This window comes from Eulemur rufifrons, chromosome 8, assembly GCF_041146395.1.
Source record: "Eulemur rufifrons isolate Redbay chromosome 8, OSU_ERuf_1, whole genome shotgun sequence".
NCBI lineage: Eukaryota > Metazoa > Chordata > Mammalia > Primates > Lemuridae > Eulemur > Eulemur rufifrons.
Genome location: NC_090990.1, coordinates 55,130,993 through 55,152,634, shown reverse-complemented (window position 1 = coordinate 55,152,634; position 21,642 = coordinate 55,130,993). Strand labels below are relative to the sequence as shown.

The following is a 21,642-nucleotide window of genomic DNA, read 5'->3' as shown; positions in this document are numbered from 1 at the left end:
TGAGTTTGAGCAAATTGGAAGTCCCATTTATCATTAATTGAGATGAGGAAAACTGACGTCATAGCAAGTCTGAGGGGGAATAATAAGAGTTCTCATTAGACATGTTAAGGTTGAGGTATGTATTAGAAAATCAGTGGAGATACTGAGCAGACAGTGGTACATCTACATCTGCAATTCAAGGTTAAGATGTGGGGGACATCTGTCTATAATTCAGGAGAAAGTTGCCTGCTTTTTATTTGGTATTTAATACCATAAAATTTGATGGAATCATTAAAGGAGTCATATAGATAAAAGAGGAGGTCCAATAACCTCTCCCAGTGATGTTCCATCATCAGGAGACCAGTGAGATAGGAAAAACCATCAGAGTGGACTGGGAGGAAGAAACCAGTAAGGGTTAGTAGAAAACAGGAAAGTGTGATGTTCTGGGAGCAAAGTAGAGAAGGTGTTTCAAGAAGAACAAAATGATCAACTATGTCAAATGTGCAATAGATTAAGTAAAATGAGGGCTGAGAACTGGTCCCTGGGTTAAGTAATATGTGCACCATTGTAGAGTACTGGGAGAGAGGGTAGTTGCAGAGAAGTAGTGGTGTCAAAAGCCAAATTAGGGTGAAATCAAGAAAGAATGGCATGAAATCAATTTTTTACTATAGTGTATAGTTATTATGCAATCAATACTAGTTGTTGCTTATTTCATTCTTTTATTCCTTTTTTATATTTCCACGTTTCTTTTTTATAAATTTTCTTTGCTTACTCTTCAGTTGTAGTTCATTTTTTTAAAATATAACCTCTAAATCTTTTATTTCTCATTTAAGATGGTATTCACCATGAACTTTCTCTTTAAGATTATTTTTGTATTTTTCTTTTCAGTTGCTGTTTATCTTTGGGCTAAATGTGGGGATTCTGCTTCACCAAGTCTGATTCCACCCTCTAAGTGGGCAGAGTCAGTGGCAATATCAAAAAGCCAGTCATAGCTTCATGGGGCAGGCTTCTCTGAAGCTCTTTCTCCCACCCAGCTGTGCTCTGTTTGCTTTATACGAAGAGAGAGTACTCCTGGAAGGGTGAGCCAAATGTTTGGCTGTTTGGACCCTTTAACATCAGCCATCAACTGGCTGAAGTTAAAGACTCATATACTTTTTTATGACAAGGAATGATACCTAATGAAAAAAGCAGAGAGATTTTATGCTTGAGCACCTTCTACAACTAGGTACCACAGTGATGCCGGTTAAACAAAATAAGCCCTGTTCATTTTTTCTAAAGATACTCAATAAAAATGATCAGACAAATAGAAAATTTATGACTAAGTTTATGGTGCAGTCTACCTAATCATAGAAGAGGAGTCAGTGCCCAGAGAATGTTGTTTTGAAGGAAATAAAGACAGCTAAATAAATTAAGAGAAATATATACATTATTCAGAACCATTCTGGAAAAAAAAAGAAAAACCAAAACCAGGAAAGACTGCCGAAGCTATTCAATGGAACAGCATTTAATGCTAGTTCTATAAAGCTAACATTTATCAAATACATAATTTATGTGAGATAGCGTTCTATTTATGTGCATATACAATCTCAAACATTCTCATGAAAACACTATGATGCATATTCTGTAATTATCTAAATTTTACAGAGGGAAATCAAGGATCATAAAATTGAAGTCATGTGTTCAATGTCAAGCAAATAGTAAACAACAGAGTTTCAAGGCAGCCTAACTCCAGAGACCATGGCCTCGAACTGCAAAGTAGGACATTTTCATTTTGACTCTCATTACCATGACTCAAAGGCTTAGATCCTTGTGAGTAGGCAGCGTGTTTTAGGATCCAAACACAGGCTTTGGCAAAAAACAGTCTTGGGGTGAGACCCAGTCTTGCCATAACTTATGATCTGTTTGGCCTCAGATTTTTCTTCTCTTAGAATTAGGTTAATAAATCCTAATTCATAGCATGACATCAAGGTCCTGTGAGGCACATTACTAAATGAGGTAATGGATGTGAAGTATCTAGCACAGTGCTTTTTAAGTATTCAAGCACAAGTATCTAGCACACGTTTTAAGTATTCAAGAACTATTTCCGGCTCTTCTTCAGTATTCTCACCTGTCTTTCTGCAAGCAATGCTGGCTTGTCTGAAGCCCCTTCTTTTCTTCTGCAATGATACAAATCCTTTCTTTCACCATTTGACAAATATTCAGTGAGCTCCAGATATGAGTGCCTGCTATAAAAATGACCAACCCATAGTCCCTACCCTTAAGCCCCCAATACTCTTTATCAGGCCCCCAGGTAAAACCTACAGCCTTTAAAAAGTTTTGCTGAAAACTCCAGGCAAAAGTGCTTCTCTCAACTCTTCCAGCACTTCATTTGCATCTCCTTACTCGGTGCTGAGCAGTCTACTTGGTTCCTTGGAGATGTCTCTTTGTACATGCCTGACCCCAGCTCTTTAAGGAGATTGTAAAGGAGTATGACACCTGCCTTGTGTAAGAGAGCATAGCACCTGGGCACCATAGTTCTTTAACAACTTTTGAATGGGTAAAATTAACAAAGTAGTTTTCACTCTGGAATTCATTTTGAAAAATTTCTCTGCCTAATTGTGTGCCATTCTTCACCATGTTAAGAAACTTGGTCACCAGAGGTTCTGCTGGATCCAGATCGCTTGAACATTTCTTCTGGCTTTTGATCTCACTCCATTTGCTAGATTACTTGAGCATGGTGAAAATACACAAAATAAAAACCTGTTTCTCGATGTTTTTTTTTTTCCCTAAGCAGAGCAATTTATTACTGCCTCCAAAATTAAAAATAAAAAAAAAAAAAAACCAACCTAGTCAATGACAGTGCTGCACATTAACAGAGCATCCTCTTCTCAAAGGCACCCTGCACACTTCCAGAGGAGCCCTGTAAGAGGACTCATTTAGCACCAGCTGAAGCACGGCCCAGGCTCTGCGGTGCCTCCAGAGACAGGAGTGCAGAGCGCACAGAGGAGGCCTCCATATGCTTGGAAGGGAAATTACATGAATTATGTGTGGTGGGGGGGGAGAAGGAGGCAGGAGATTGGATGGGAATTTAGGTCAGTTGAATGTTAACAATTATTAGAATATAGAACTATATTAGTATGCACTTAGGAGAGCAAGATTAGCATCAGCTTTGCTGTAAAAGCTGGATTTTAATGACCACAAGTTTGGCTTATCTGTGACCTACGTGTGCACCCAGAAATGCACGATTTCTCTGGGACTGACTAAAACTTTTGAAATGATCCCCAAAATTCGGTCTGGTCTAAATTTTTTTTAATAGTATACCATTAAACAATACACTGCTCCCTTCTGTATGGATTTCCGAAAGTTTCCAGGTAGTTTTGAGAAAGTATATCTTCATAATGCCTGCTTTGCTTCAATCCATTGGTCTGATGTTTGGTGACATACACCATAGAACTTACTAGAAACCAACCCTAAGAATAATTACTTAATGTTTTTTAATTGCTTTTTTCCCCCTTATATTTGTTTCATTTGTTTGTTTTGGTTTTAAAGAATTCAATTTTATCATAACATTAAATCTTTCCACTGGGTCAAATACATTTAATGTTTGATATCTAGAAATTATTTATTAAAACCCTGTGATAATTTACTTGTGTAATTGATGCATGTCACCCTATAGTGGGGATGAGAGAAAGAGGAAAAATGTAAAAGAGAAGCATAAAATGAAGAAATTGTATGGAAAAGCAGTAAGCAAGTAAATAAAGAAGAAAGAAAATGGAAGGAAAAGAAAAAGAAGAAAGAATGGATTGAAAATATAGAAAAAGAAAAAAACAGAAAGGGGGAAGGAATCACTAGAAATAGGGATGTGTTTATAAGGCTGGAAAATGATAAAGGCTTTTAATTCAATTTATATTGAGTTCATTTTTATTAGTAATAATTGCTGATACCTATGATTTCTCTTTCACTTTCTATTTAAACAATTTTTATTAGTGGCAATTAATACCTATATAGCACTGACTTTACAAGGCTGTTCCTTCATTCAAGCATCACGTTGTCTCATTTACAAGTTCACAACAACCTCATGAAATAAGGACCCTTTGAATCAAGATTTTAATTTTTAAATTTTTATGAAATTTGAAAAATACAGGTAACTGTTAATATTCACACCAATGTACTAATACACAAATTTAACCATTTGGTAATACTGAATCATTTCCATTATAAAATGGAAATAATGTTTACATGAAATTAATATTTATCCCTTCTAATTCCATTTAATAATCCCTAGATGTATCTACTCTAAGTTTACATATGTATGTATATGTAATAAAAATAGTCATATATTTTCAGTATTCTCATAAATGATATCATAGTTTCATACAGCATAATTATTTCCCAATTGGCTTTTTGCACGAAGAGTCTTATTTTTTAGAGTAGTTGATACTGATACACAGGAACCCAGTTAACTCATTTTGTTTGCAGTTGACAATTCTATTATATAACTTAACATTTTATAAACCCACAGACAGTTACAATTTGTCCAGGTTTTTACTTTTGCAAACTATATAATCTTTAATATACTTCACATATGTGAGATTTTCTCTTGCATGGAGATTTCATGGATGCACAATGAAATCATCTGAGAAGCTTTTGAATATAATACATAGATGGTAATACAGTTTGTCTGGAGCAGGGCCCATGCATGGAAATATTTTAAGTACATCCCAGGTGATACTAATGTACATCCAATATTAAGAACCATTACTATAGTCTAGGACAGTGCTTCTCAAACTTTAATGTGGGTATAAATTACTTGTAGATCTTGTGAAATTTCAGCTTTTGATTTAGTAGATCTGGATTTGCCTGAGATCCTGCATCAGTAACAAGCTCCCAGGTGATTCAGGACCACACTCTGAAGTAACAAGGCTCTAGGTTATGCAACTACTTGGAAATGAAATTGTAGACATATTTGTGGATCTTTAGTTTCATTAGCTCTTTTCAAATTGCTTGCAGATCTATACAGTTTTCAACAGTATATGATTTTTCATCTTCATCAACTTGGTATTATCTACTTTTAAAAATTTTTACCAATATTATGGATTTCAAGTTGGGTTGTTTTAATTCAAATTTTTCTAACTAAGACTGAAGTTCTACTTCTTGTCAAATAATTCAGACGATCCAAGTGCCTATCAATACATGAGTGGATTAATAAAATGTAGTATATGTATACCATGGAGTTCTACTCAGCCACAAAAAACAATGGTGAGGTTCACCTCTTGTATTATCCTGGATAGACCTGGAGCCCATTTTACTAAGTGAAGGATCACAAGAATGGAAAAACAAGCACCACGTGTACTCATCATCAAATTGGTATTAACTCAGCAACACTTATGTGCACATTTAGTAGTAACATTCATCAGGTGTCGGGCAGGTGGGAGGAGGGAGGAGCGGATGGATATAGTCACACCTAATGGGTGCCGTGTGCACCGTCCGGGGATGGACATGCTTGAAGCTCTCACTAGAGCGGGGAAAAGACAATACATGTAACCTAAACATTTGTAACCCCCTAATATGCTGAAATGAAAAAATTCAAATTATTGTGCATGAAAGTTTCCTCTTTTTTGAATATTTTATTCATATCTTTTATCCATTTTACTATCAGCCTGTTTTTTTAAAAGTTATTGACTTGTTGAAATTATATATTCAGGATACTAATTTTTTTTGTCTGTTAATAGTCTTTGTGAATACCTTCTACAACTCTGTGGCTTCATTTAAATTTGTTTATGGTGTGTTGCATATACACAAATATACTTGTGTTTAAATTTGATACACTCACATTTATCAATCTTTTTATTATGATTTGTGTTTTATGTTTTACTGCTTTCCAACTTCAATATAATAAGTAATTCTATAATTTTTAAATATTTTAAAAGATTATTTTTACTATTTGGGCTTTTAACTCATGTGCAAGTTATTTTTGTGTATGATGTGAGGTCAGAATTCACTATTATCTTTTTTTCCTCAGGATAGCCATTTGTCTAGCACACTGACTGAATCTCTCTTCCCTGATCTGTAATACTCCACTATCACATCCAAACACACTTATGCATGTTCTGTCAGTTGTATGTTTTTTGTGTGTGCCACTTTTATTCTATTCTGTATTTTTCTTGGATGGTTTTATAATTAGCCTTGAGAATATGATAGGATAAATTCCTCTATTTTTATTCTTTAAGGGTTTTCTTGGCTACTCTTGGTCCTTTACTGTTCAATATTAATATTAGGTTAATTTTATTGAATTATGTGAGTAAAATGGTATTTTTATTTTAAATGTATCACATTTATAGATTTATTTTAGAGAGAATTAATATCTTTTCTGTAATCTAGCTGAACTCTCTTATGAACTCCAATAGTATGTAACTTCTCTTGAATATTCTACAGACATATTATCTACCAGCAATTTCTTGTTTGCACTTTTGTTTCCAATACTTATACTTCTAACTTATTTTTAAATCTTTTTGGACTGGCCAGGAACTCCAGTACAGTGTAAAATTGAAGCAGTAAAAGTGGACTTCCTTGCCTTGCTTCAGTTTTAATGAAATATGCCTAATATTTCACAATTAATGAGCACTGTGAATTTTTGTTAGATTATTGTAGCTACATTATGAAAGAAACTTTCTATCTCTAGTTTGCAACTTTTTATTATCAATTATAGTATTCTTTCTTATATAATGCTTTCTCTACATCTATGTGTGTGATCATTTCTCCTTCAGTCTGTTTCCATGGAATACCAAATTAATAAATTGTTAAATAATCTCCTCATTCCTGGTATAAGAATCTTATGTTAGGCACTATTTTTATATACATTGCTGGGCTCACTTGATGGATTCACTATTTAATTCAAAATTTCTATGTTTATAGGTGAAACTGCTTTTCTTATACAATTCTTGTCTATATTTAATATCACATTATATCAGTTGCATCAAATGAATAGGTAATATTTTCCTTTTTTTACTTTTGGGAATAGATTTATAAAATAACAATTATTTCTCCAAATTTTATTTTTTGAATCTTTTGAGTGGATTATATAACATAGAAATTAGTTCTTTAAATATTGGTAGATCTCTTCTATAAATCTGTGTGAGCCTATTATTTATTGCTTGCTAATAGAACATCCAAATCAGTTGTTCCTTATAGGCAGCCTATATTCTCTAATCTCTTCTACTTTACATTTATGCTGTCTTTCAGTATGTGATTTCCAATTTCCAAGGCCACATGCATCAAGCTGTAGGAAATAGCATGGAGGATTACCCATGAGAGGTTTTTGTGGGCCAAGCCTGGAAGTAGCACATATCACTTTTGTTCATATTCCATTGTTTAAAACTCAATCATGAGTAACTACAAGGAATTTTGGGAAACAGAATCTAGTTGTGTGCCAAGAAGAGGAAATGAACTTTGTGATCAATTAGCAGCCTTGCTACACCCAGAAGAAAACAGATTATATTTCTCTACTACAAAAGAAAAGTTTGTTTTTTTCTCCTGTGAATTTTATTTAATCCCCTTTTAAAAACACCATTCAGTAGCAAGCATACAGCTCAGTTCCTTAAGGTACCATTTCAGTGTTACAGCTCACAGCCTGATGGAAACAGTTTGATATTACAGTCCTAGCACAATTCTGCTGACTTCCTACCAAAAGCACGAAGTTATATACATAATAAATCTCATCAGCTGGTAACTCTGCTGTCATTTGGTATATGTTTTCTTCAATAAAATAACTGACTGGCAAAAATCAACCACAGTCACTGCTGTTTTTGCAATATGTTTCAAAGGCAGGTGGTCATCCCATCTCTGGAGATTAAAAACAATTTGGAGATAAATGTGGAATAAAAGAGTAACCGAGGAAGAAAGTGTGTGGGTTTAGGTGTTTGGTGAAGCAGGATGAGAAGGGCTCTTATGTTACTCATCAACTGAGAAACACATTTCCGTCTGTTTATACTAACATATCAATCTGAATGCATACACTGTGACTGCTAGAATGCACACAAACTCATAAAAATTTGCTTAGGTATTAACACTTGATGTAATATTCACATTACAGGAGGAAAGGCAAATATAAACTGGCCAGTGGAGTGTTCACAAAGCAGAAAATAGTCTCCTTTTCCCCCTGTAAAGATATTAATCATATGTTCTGTCCACTCCAAGGAGTAAACAAGAACTTTTTTGTGCCCATGAAGTTTTAAGCCCTCAGAGGGAACACATGAAATAACCATTTACAACATGTTTGGTTTTTTGTTTGTTTATTTTATCAATGTTTTAACTCAATGCCCCCCATAATTTATTCCCATCCTACCATTTTAATCTCTTTTCTAACCAAGTCCCTTTATAGCTAAATTGCCTGATCTCCAAACATAGCCTATATGTTTGCATGACAGTATTTCCAAATGCCATCTGATCTCACAATTCTCCATTCATTCTCCCACGTTCAACTTTATTCTATTATCCAAACCCCAAGGTCAAATTTCTTCTTCGTCAAGTCTCTTCTGATTCTTCTCTCCACCTTCCACTGCTCTACCTACTCCTAGTTAAATCTAATAATTGTCTCACCTAAAATTCCATAGTCTTTTTCTCTGAACCTTTCTTATGACCCTTAAGATGTTCCATTTTATAGTTATTGGTGTTTTCATCTTCTCTCCTAACTAGGCTCTAGACTTTTTTTTTTTTTTTTTTTTTTTTTTTTTGAGACAGAGTCTCGCTTTGTTGCCTGGGCTAGATTGAGTGCCGTGGCGTCAGCCTAGCTCACAGCAACCTCAAACTCCTGGGCTCAAGCGATCCTACTGCCTCAGCCTCCCGAGTGGCTGGGACTACAGGCATGCGCCACCATGCCCGGCTAATTTTTTGTATATATATATATTTTAGTTGGCCAGATAATTTCTTTCTATTTTTAGTAGAGACGGGGTCTCACTCTTGCTCAGGCTGGTCTCGAACTCCTGACCTTGAGCGATCCACCCGCCTCGGCCTCCCAGAGTGCTAGGATTACAGGCGTGAGCCACCGCGCCCGGCCGGCTCTAGACTTTTTGACGGCAAGACCATGCTTTTGATTCCCTTTTATATTCTCAATACCTAATGGGACATAGTTGGAACACTATGGAACATTCCATTATTATGAAATTTTTGCTTATTAAAGGAATAACTTTTACTCTAATGTATCTTTTGACATATATGTAAGTAAAGGTCAATAGGCTGCTGGTAAATATTGAATCACCAATTCTCCAAAAAACAAAAGCTATAATTTGTGGCATTTTTCAGTTTCCATGCTGTAAACACTACCACTGTGGCCAATTTGAAACCACTACCATGTCTGTCATCACTAAACACAAACTTGAGAAGAGGTGTGCAGTAGCAGACTAGAATTTCTACATATAGATATAATACATATAAATAACCCAAGAGAATAGATAATAGTAAAGTATAATAAATATATAGAAAGTGATGCATTTTGAGTTTTTAAAACTTTTGTCTTTAAAATAATTTATTTTACTTTATTGTTACATCATTTAATTTTAATAATGGCCATACTTAAAATATAGCTCACAAAGTTCCTGAAAATTCATCATCTTCCATGCATTAGTATGACCTAGCTCCACCAGTATACCACTGAGTGAAGTGGTGAAGTACACCTTGATACTGATATTCTTTATCAATGTGTACTTTCTATTTACATATTTTTGGTTAAAAACTACTGTAAAAAGGAAGAAAGCCATACTTGAAATATAATAAGGAATTCCATTTCTGTCCTCTTATGACCTTGTTCATTTTCTCTACTTTTTTGTTGCCCTTCTTATTTTCTCCTCTTCTTCCCCAATATCCACCAATCCTGTTGCCATTCCTGAGCTCATGCTCTTTGTTCATCACTTACCTGCCTCAGACTCATTCGTTAATAACCCAGGCCCTTTAACAGGTTCATGGTGTTTTTCTTGAATTTATTTCCTCATATACACATGTATATAGTACAGCAAGGAGTCAAAGAACACAACAGTTGAAAAATCCTTGCAGCATAGTTGACTCAAGCATCCACTTGATATAGTAATCCCTTCTCTATTCCTACTGGTCTTCCATAATGTCTGAAAATCTTTTCATGAAAGAGAGCTTACACTCTCATAAAATAGTCTCTTTTATTGTTAGGACACTTCTTGTTTAGGATATTTCATTATAATGACCTGAAGTCTACCATTATTTTGTCTACTAGATCAATCTAAAATAAATCCCCATGCCAATTCAAACATTTTCTTTCCTTGCATTTCTTAACTATATATAAACACCCCCCTAGTTCCTTCCTGGGTGTCCTAACATGGTATTATATCTGGGCACATTATTATTCTGGCTGACCTCTAATTGTATAATAACATATCAGGGTGTCACTCAGATATTGTAGTGACTGTAACATGACTTCTGGTGTAGTTTTATCAGTAAACATGTCTCCAAAAGATTTATCCAAGTTATTTAAAATTGAGGAAAGAAAACAACCAAATATAGATTCTTATGGAATTCCTCTAACATTCTCCCTTCATACTGACAGAATCTACCTCTTTCTGGCTATATGAGCACCTTGTTCACAAGTCTCCGTTTTATTACTTAAACTGTCTTTAACAACTGTCAAATGGCTCCTGAAATCTTTAAGTGCTCAATACGTTTCCCTTATCTGCAAGTTTGTTAACCTACCCAAAAGGCAAATTGTGTTATTTTGATGTATCTAATCCTTGCTGTTCATTTCTCTTAATTCTCAAACCAAAAATTTAGATATAGTTTCTACCTTTCCATCCTTCCCTTATAGTAGCAGCTGTGGAAAAAAAAAAAAAAAAAAAAAAGAGCAGTTATAATAGGCGTAGACAAAAATACAGAATAAAAGATCTAAAATGTATCTGGTAATTTATTTCGGTTTTGACTTATTTTTGGAGGATTGATCAAGTGATGAGACTGGGGTGTTGAAAATAAGAAAGTTCAACAGGTAGGAGAGTTACAGAAAATATGTCCCCAAGGGAATATACTTTTCAGTCTTAGCCACATTTTTAAGTTCTTACAAATAGAATATGATAGTACCTAGAAAGCCAAAACAAAAATACATGACACTTTTCAATTGGGATGTGAAAATATGTTATACACCTAAGGATCAGTTCACTTACAATGTATTTTAATTCTAAAGGTAGAAATGATAAGTTATTTTTTTTTCCTCAGAATGTAGTACTTAATATGATGGAGAATGACTTTTTAATAAATGTGTTAAAGACTAAGTCCCCAAACAAGGAACATTTAGAACTGATAAAAATATTATCATTCAATACTTTCTGAGCACTCACTGTAAACTAAATGTGATCTTATAAATTACTCAGTGATCAATGTAAAATAGTTTCTGCATTCCTCTGGCTTCTCCAGAAATACCTAGGAAAAAAAAAGAAATTTGTTTATGGCTTAAAAGTAAATAAAGGAAATAATTTTAGATGTGACCAGCCAAGTAGTTGAATCAACTACTGCGGCCACAAGGATAAATTCATGGTCTACAAATGGGTCCTGATCTTTCCTAGTTCTGTACTTTCACACATGGATAACTCTGCTTGGAATGCACTTCACTATTTAGATAGCTACAATATATTGTTTCAAAAGAAGTCTTTATATCTCCATCGCCATCTTTCCATCTCCACTTGGGCTGGGTGAATTTCCCTTAAGGTATTCATAATATCTTATTTGTATATCTCTCACATAACTTGATATAATAATTATATTTTTAATCTATTTCACTGTTTGTTTCCTTCCCTAACATATAAGCTACTGGAAAACAGAAACTACATTTTATTGAATTTTAAATCACTAGCACCTACCACAGTCCCTGGTGCATAGCAAATGATAAATAAAAATTTTCCAACCAAATGAATAATGTATAAATCTGTAAGAGAGAGACCTTTTGAGGTTTACCTTCCTATAATTAGACTTTCTCCTTTATTACCGTATTGCAGTATAAACAAAGGCATGTAACGATGTTACAAGACCTATGTACAAACATAGAGGCACATATTCAATATAATCTCTATCTAACTATATAACTAATATACATTTATATATATATATATTTGCATATATACAACTATATAATTTATGCATTTAGGTATACACACATGTACCTATAAATTCATTGGTTATATAATTTCTATATTTCACTAAAAATACCAAATGTGAGTCAGTAAATTTTGGTATTTTTATGGGTCCTCCATATCATTTTATCATGACATAAGGATTACCAACGAATAATTTCCCTACCAATTAAAATGCTCATTAGAATAGTACCTAGGTATAAGACAGTGCATAACATTTAATTCAGTTGATGTAAGTCAAGACTTTAAAGAGATAAATCTATATTTAAGGCCAAGAAAATTAGGAATATCTGAAATTTTTTGAGTTTTTGTGATTTATATTGAAATAGAAGTCCCAGAAGCTAGCCCCAGTATAAAATAATTTTTGTCGAGATTGCCTTTTTTTCCAGTGAATAATTTAAAATGCAACTTTTCTTCATGTGAACTGTCTTATATCTTGGCAGTAGGCATAGTATTTCAATAATTTATATAATTTTGAATATAATATAGTTAATGCCATAAAAGCAATTTCTTTGATATTGAATTATAAGAGAATGCACTTAGGACATTGTGACTAATGATCTAGGGGCCAACAGCATGGTAAATTACCTTTTAATCCAATTTCAGAGAGAATCTGTGCATGTAACCACAGGACTGTACTATCTCCTGGCACATAGCTGCATGATAACATTTGGTTGTACATTTAAAAAAAAAGAAACATAAGGAAAGCATTCTCTCTGGAAAAAGTAGATAAACATGATCATTAAAAAAGTATACATAATTATTTTTTGGAAGCAGTGTATTAATATGAAATGTAGTATTATCATTTAAGTTTATGAATAAAACTTGTTCTCAGAATGTTTTCTAAGGCAAGACTCTAGTTACTCTGGAAATCTAATCATGGTTAGTCCATGACAGGTGAACAACAACACATTAGTGTCATAATGTGCAATTTCCCTAAGAAAACAAGCAATGTAGTGTGGAAATGGATTCCTTGAGTCTTCCAAAGCAACAACAGGCTGAAGGCCTTGCCAAGATGTAAGACAGAAATGGGAAGATTGTGATTCCCTGGCTGAATCTGGAGCATTCAGGGCTTGCAGCATATGGTGAAGACTCTGAACACACATAAATCTGCAGGCACTCTTTACGTTCATAGACCATGTAGATTTTTATATCATGAAAATTTTCCAACATGTGATGATGAAGTGTCTCCAGTAAGAGCCATTTTTTTCTAATTCCCATCAAGGTGTCATTTGGGTTGGTGCCAGGCTGAGTCCACAGATACTTCGATGAAGTTGTATGGCACAAAAACATTTAAAAATTGAAGTGTAAAGGTCTAGCAAACTAGATTTCCATTTTCTAAGTGGAAATTGTGAGTGTAAGTTGCTCTCTTTAGACTGTTGCTGCCCACCTGACCCCACTCATTGCAATGTATATATGTGCACTTTGTCCTGACCCACATTACTCGTGGATTTTACTTATCCATAGCTTTAGTATTTTAGTTTTTAATATAAGTCATCCGGGAAATGACCCTCACAGTAAATTTTATCATTTATTAATTTGTTCCACTATTTTTATGCCAATACCACATTGTCTTTGTTGTAGCTTTATGATAAGTAGTGAAGTCAAGTAGTATAAAGCTACCAACTTTCATTATTCTTTTAAAAACCATGCCCAAACTTGGTGGCTTTTAACAACTACAATTATTTATTTTACTCCCAAGACTGAAACTTGTGTAACTTGGACAGGATATTGGGGGCCTCATTGGGATGACTTAAGCAGTTAGGGCTTAAAAGAGCTGGAGTGCTTTCTAGGCTCTCTCTCTGTTCCTGTTGTCTGAGTCTCTCCCTCTGGTGTCCACATGTGGCATCTTTAGGTGTTCTCTCCAGCATCGTGGCCCCAGGGTAGTCACACTAGTTATAGTGGCCCAGTTCTCCAAGTGTGTGTGTTCTTAGAGAACAAGGCAGGAGACAAATGGTATTTTTTTACCCAATTTGGAAGTCACCTAACATTACTTCTTCCCCAACTCTATTGTGTGAAGCAGCCAGGAGCCTACTCAATATTCAATATGAGGTGGGAGAGGGGAGGAACAATATTCTTAGTGGGAAGAATGTTTAAGAATTTGTGGCCATGTTATAAAACTGCCACACAAACCAACTACCATAAAAGCAGGTGGGGGTGGTGGTGGAAGGAAGAGTTGAGGACTAGATATGTAGAACTCTTTCCCATGGTAAACTCCACCCTTACCGACAACAAGCCATTAAGCCCTCAGTACGTTACTAGGAGTAAATGTTCAACAAACACTAACCCTTGCTGTAGATATGTTTTTGTTAGACATGTTTCCAATAAGAAAGGCAGAGAGCCACAATGTCCTATTTTGAGTTCTTATCCAACTACCTTCTAGTTCATTTTCTAGAGCACATATGTGGAGAAGGGAACACTATTTTTAGCCAAGGCTTCAGCTCCAATTTCCTGGTGACTTTGTTGGACCATATGGAAGTCTCTAGGATCTATGTGGAAATACATTAATAGAAAGACAATTGAAATATATCAAGCTATTAATAGTGATTCTCACTAAATGGTGACATTATATTAAATTAAATCATATGAAATTGCCAATATCTGTTTTTAACCAAAGAGTAATATTAGATATTTCAATATAATACATAATTTTTATTTTTTCTTCCTATTATTTATATTTTTTTCAGTGGGTATATATTACTTTCATGATTGGAAAAATAAATATTACTTACAAAGAACAAAGGAACCAGAGTACTTCAAAGAAGGCATTATTTTTCTAATGGTGCTAAAATGGCACATCTTCTCTGCAAATATAAAAAACATGATAGCAGCTTTTAGATATAAAAAAATCTGCTAAAACACATTTTTAAGCCTAACAAGGAACACTGATATTGAACCTGAACAGGCTTACCTCATGCAATTAGGAGCCAGGTGTTACATTATAGCTCTATGACTCCAGGGATAGACATTGGACTCTCCCGTGTTTTAAAAAACCCTAAAGCAAGCTTTTAGCTATGGGAAATGTTTGCAAAGAAGGCAGCTGGGTTCTAGTTTGACACAGCTGGGCTTTTTCCTCTGGTTTATGTAGAAAATAGTTCACTGCCAAGGATGAGGCAAGAAAAGTTCATCCAGGCCATTCCGGAGGGTATTTGTTGGCACATTTCCAGGTGGAACAGTGGTGATGGCCACCAGGTTTATGGGAATAGTGACTACACTGAAAGAAGGTACCTACTTTCCTTAAGATAAATTCCTGGAAGGGAACTCACTGGTTCAATGGGTTCAAAATCTTTAAAGTTTTTAAAATATACTGCCAAATTGTTTCCAGGAAAAAGCTCATTATTAACGCTTAATAAAATGTTACCAGCACTGAAGATTTTGAAGATGTACAGGTGGTTCCTTAAGGGTCATACCTCATGAAGAATGGACACTGACATTAGTGCCCTCTAAGGTATTTCAATTGCAGTGTTCTTCCTACGTATTTTGTAACCATTTTCTACTAAGGAGGAGTGAATTATGCAGGCATTGTAGATTCCCTCTGACATACAACACTGCTCTAAGTGTGCTCCAGCCTTCCTGCTGCTGCTGCTGCTGCTATTGCCTGAGGGGTTAGCTGCTATTATGGTCCTGATTTTAAACAGTATTTTATATCTTTGAACCATCCAAGTAAGTGAAGCTGAAGCTAGCCTGAGGTACAGCAGGGCTCTGAACTCTGGTGTATAAACACTCATGTGTAGAGGCCAGCTATTGATCCTCTAGCCATAATGAAGCAAAAATAGCAATGTTTACACTCCAAAATATTGAAATTCTTATATAACAATGTTGTATTTTTTGTCTTCAGAATGTTCATACAGCAAGTGAGAAATATATCTTGAACCAAAAATTTAAAAATCATTGCATAAATGCTAAGCTACCAAGACCTATCCTTTCTAAAACCAGTAGCCTTTTAAAAATTCTTTTATCATAATTAGTTTACATGTGTACTAAACCTACTTTGTGTGTTTGTATCTTTTAATTTTCCACTGAAAATTTACCTAGCAAATAGTTATACCTTTCTTCAATGAGAAAATCTGTCCTAAAATTTAGGGATTACTTGCTTTTTCTCATTCCACTGATGCATAATCCATGTATTGGATAGTCTAAAGAAGCTGGAGAGAAAGGGAAGAGAGAGAGAAATTATTTATGTTTTAATTTTTCTTAACTCCGTATCTTGTGAAGTTTATCTCTCCCAGATGCTTGCTTTCTTCTCACCATTGCTGGTTGTCATGCTATGTAGAACCAATCTTGAGTATTTTCAAGGGAAAATAACACAGTGGGAAAATATTGCTTGTGGTGTCTATCTACATCCAGTATGATGTTCTGTCTACACCAACCATGCTGTCCTCAGTAAGTGCAAAAACAGATGCAAGCTATTAAGGCATCATCTCTTCTACAGATAGTTACATGTTAAGACTAGGCCCTTGAAGGCAGATAACTGCTCTGAGGCTCTGAAGGAAAGCCTCTCTAATTACAGTTTAGATTTTAAATATAGGAGAAAAAAATTAGGGAGGAGTCTTTTTGGTGTCCTATAAGTCAGTGTTTCCATGATCTGCATATTTTGAAACTCACTGTATACCTATTGGTCTGGATCTCCTGAATTAGCCCTCCTCCCACTCAAGTGTCATGAAAAGCTCATCGGGTTATCTCTAATGATTAGCTGGTATACAAAACTACCATTTTAAATGCTCAAATTCTGCTCAAATTGCATCTGTTTCAAAAGCTTTATCCAATATCAACATCCCTTCCAAGTCTGACTTCCTAGGAATAGGAAGGCAATTCATAGGAATTGCCAGATTTTATAGCTGACCCTCTGAAGGACACACTAGATTGAAAAAAACATATGCATAGGTTTTCTAAATTAGGATAAACACTAAGGTAAGCAATGTGATGTGATTCAAATGTTGAACCAAAGTCTCAAAGATATATTTTTCTCAAACATATTCTTTACCCCCTCAGGTGTTCCACTATATTTCATCAGTAGGTAATACACGAATCTGGTTAAGTTTGCATTTACAGCTCATGCTTGGGTATATTTTTCCTCTTATCACTATCTCTGAGTGAAGGGATGAAGGAGAAGCCATAGAAATCTCTGAAATGTCATAAACTATAAAAGGCAAGTTATAGTCTACGAGCTGGAGAAAACAACATTGCTGGTTAGATGCAGACTATGAAACCAGCAAGCACCCATAAGCAAACCAATTTAGGGGAAAAAAAACCAAAACAAAAACCATGAAACAATTTCTTCTCTCAGTTTGAGAACAGCACCTTTTCCAGGAGGTTTGTTATATAACGTGGATCTGCTTTCACTTTCTGGGGGCTGGCCAAGACTGAAAAGGGAAGTGCCAGCCCAGTGAAAGGAAGAATGTTCTTTTGATATTGCCAGCCATTACCAGATATGGGAGTACAAAAAAGCCAATTCTCTAAAGATTTATAGTTATATCTACCTTGTTGACTCAAGCAGTTTGGAAAAGATTCAGAAATATAGTTTATCTGAAATAACCCAGACTCCAAGTCTGTGGAGGAAAAAAAAAAGGGTAGAAATAATGTGCACATACTATTAGAGTCAAATCCTTTTAACTTTAAATTTACATAGCTTATGAAGTAACAAATACTCTAACCAACACACATAAGATTGCCTAAAATGTAACAGCCCATTCTGTTGAAAATAAATTTGTCTAATTATTGTCCAATTATTTCTCTGGGTTTTCATGGCAAAAACTATAGTAGGCAATGGAATAGGAAAACACTTTGCTTTTAAATGGCATAAAAGGAATATTGAATCCCTAAACTCAGAATCCACAAAGAAAGTCACACAAGACTATTGGAACTATAATTACATTTTTATCATATTCTCAGAATTTTTATGATTTCATCCTTGCAATAGTATGAAATTTTATGGGGAATCTTCACTGATAGGTTGAGGAAGTGTTAGCTCAGCACATGAAAGAACATTAAGCATATATTTATTGAATATCCCGTATGTGTTAGGACCCTTGCTAAGTGCTGGTGATATGCTGTTGAATGAAGCAAACAACATCTTTACCTTAGGCTTCTTCTTACGTTCTATGAAGAGAAGAAACAATAAACTAGTAAAGAAATAAATGAAAATGACAATGAAGGATTGCAAAGAATACTATAACAACAACAAAAACGAAGAAGAAAAGGAGTAGAAATGGGCAGAAGGTTGTGAGTACAAATGCTTATTTCAATAAGACATACTGTCTGAGTCCCTTCTGGCTGCTATAACAAAATACATAAACTAGGTGGCTTATAAACAATAGAAATTTATTTCTCACAGGTCTGAAGACTGGGAAGTTCAGGACAAGGGCCCTGGAGAGGCCCTGTATTCTTACAGGTGACACCTTCTCATTGAGTCCTTACATGGTAGAAGGGGCTAGCTAGCACTCTGGAGTCTTTTTTATGACAGCAGGAATCCTGTTCATGACATAATAATTTCCCAAATGCCCTACCTCCTCATATTTTCACCTTGGGGACTAGAATTTCAACGTATGAGTTTGGGAAGGACACAAACATTCAGACCATAGCACATACTCAGAAAAATCTACCTTGCTTTTAAGATGATGTTCAAAATCATTAGTGACACAATGTTTTAAGTTCAAATTTTGATCTTTTAAAATTCACTCAAAAATTCACATTTCACTATTTCTCCTTTGTGATAAGTTTTTGGGTGGGGGAAGTTATGATGGGGAAAAGAGAGTCAAGTAGGACATCAGAGAGAGAGCATGACTTTTATTTTTATTTCTTGTTTGTCTTAGTGAACATATTTGGAGAACAGATCTAGTGATTGTGTGCATAATTCAAATAGATACATTTAAACCTTTAAAGGTTTTTGGTAATGAGCCTACAACTTCAGAGAATGAATGAGAGGACACTCAGAGGGGAGTGGGAACCTGCAGCCTCAAAGCCACATGTGGCCCTCCAAATCCCCACGTGTGGCCCTTCAACCAAATCCAAACTTCACAGAACAAATCCTTTTGTTAAAAGGCTTTGTCCTGTTAAATTTGGATTTAGTGAGAAGGCCACACTCAAGGATCCAGAAGGCCACATGTGGCCTCAACTTTGCAGGTTTCCTGCCCCTTCTAAAAGCATCTGCACAGACTTTTCATAAAATACCCTGTGCTTGTATGATTCCTGTGATAATACAGATTACTCATCCTTATGCTGGCTTCTCAAATTGTTAATGGTTTTGTTCCAGATAACATGATGAATTCTTGGAAGAAAGTAAAGTTAAATCTGTGAAGACTGCTCATTAAACAAAAAAATGTTTTGTTTTGGTTTTTTCATTTCTATAGATCAGAAAACATGTGCACATTAAAAGAAAAAAAAAACATGCAACTACTCCCCAACTCAATTGCCCATTATCATACAAATGGTAAACTGTGTGGAAATCATTAGAATCTGGTCTGGATATGCATTTTAAGGTTTACCTTACTGATGCCGATTCATACCCTGCCTGAGGACACTGACAGATGGCTCAGGTGGGGGAAGGTGGCCAGGGTAGGTAAGACTGCCTGATTTTTTGGTGAATGTGAAACTAACAAGAGGTTTAAATTATCTTTACGGAATCTAAATCTGTAGATACATCTGGGTATGCATTATCTCCCCATTATTAAACCACTGAATATAAGTTGAAGACTAGGTGCTAAGTAATAGTTGAATTTTAGGACAGTGAACAATTAAAGACAAAGCAGATTATGAATTTGAGGGTCTAAGAACGATTCCCTTAAATGAATATGGGGGGTTTTAAAAACATTTCACCAAACACAGCTTTTAAATCCACTTTCAACCTCTGATGTTTAGGAAACTCTTAATGTTTTTTTGATCTCTCTAGCTGGTGATACATAACATTTATGAACACAGTTGTAAAGTCTTGTATATCCCCTGAGTTTCATTAGGAGAGAGATACTCTGTGATTTAGTATGAAATCCAGAACTTTTACCTTTCATTGTTTTTATTTATGAGGTCATGGTGATGATGACAGTGATGATGATATTATAATAATTATTTCCTACATCTTAAACAAGTTTACATTTAGATGAATAACATTTCTTTATTACTCTGCCCTAGGTCATAAGTACTTAAAGTGCACAGCAATCCGAAATACTTCTTAAAATTTGTAGTTATTTAATGGCCTAAAAACTGTTGAATTGATTAAGCACATCTGCTCTGTTTTATATAAATTATTTTTAACTATTTAGAAAAGGCTGCGAAGGAGTTTGAAATAGGGTATGTAGAAAAGGAGCATGCTCTAGAATAGTAATTTAACTCTCCTCACTTTTCTGTATTTCTATGCCAGTGCTTAGAATATTGCACATACCATAAGACATGACAAACATTCATAAAGCTTAAGAATCTTTCCCACCTGTGTGTATGCATCATTTATTCTCAAACCGTAACCTAGAAACAGCTATCAGAACAGATCTTCAGAAACCGGAGACATTTCCATTCTTCCCTGCTTTGGCATCCATAGTAGAGATATCTCTTCTCTCTTCTATTTCCCCTTACCCTGATGCTCCCTGGCACCATCCCAAACCCTTCCTCAGTATCATACCTCATTCTGGCGACAGAGCTGACAATTGCAAATATGATTCAATTGATCAATTCTCTGTACCTCCGTTTCTGTTGTCCTACACTGAGGTTATTAATAGTTGTTCTGTATTATAAACAGCAGTGCACTGAATAACTTTTTGCATAAACCATTTTACATGATTAACTTTTAAAGAAACCAACATAAAGCTAATCTTTACTAATTTGAACCCAGACAGTGTACCTATTGGACAGGTGTTACTTATGTAAAATGAGAAAGGAAAATGTAGAAAATATTTGTCTTAGTTACCAATCTGTTTCTCTCTTTTAATTTTAAGCTTCTTGGGGGCAAGGATTATGTTTTTAAATTTTTGCATTTCCTCTGGATCCAGAATTATTCCCTTCATAATATTCAGTAAAAGCTGGAAGTCTTGAACTAAATATGCAATGGCTTTGAATAATCAGCAAGACAACACCTGGTTTTGCCTCCACAAGCCACAGTGCATGTGAAGGATTTCATTTGCCCTCTTTGCTTGTAGCATCTACTGCCAACAGGTGATGCGTCCTGGGGAGAAGAGCCTTGCCAGAGGGATTTTTCTCTTATTAACATCCTTTTTCCAGATGTTTATTCCCTGTAGCATATCCTGAATTATGAGACCCTAGGAGGCAACTGCAATCACTAAGAATGACATGCCACACCTGGAATTCACCACTCTTCTCCCTCCACACAATTTCCCATAGTTAAATGTCAAATCTAAGTTTATTGCTAAGAGACTTAGTTGTTTCTCTATGTAGTCAAATACTAATGCTGAATATTAGTTTACCATAATGCTTAGAACTTTGAATTTATTTAGATGTGTAAAGATGGAACTATTTTATGATCTGGTAGGATTAACAAAATAATGCATTTTACAGAATATAATGCATGTTTTTATCACACTCCATCATCTCTCTTAAACATAAA

The 21,642-nt window shown here is 35.0% G+C and overlaps 1 protein-coding gene across 1 annotated transcript in view; it reads left to right on the top strand.

Moving 5' to 3' along the window:
• The window catches only part of NEGR1 (neuronal growth regulator 1), an 834,359-nt gene that overhangs the window by 471,788 nt on the left and 340,929 nt on the right, over window positions 1–21,642 (top strand). The window lies entirely within an intron of this gene.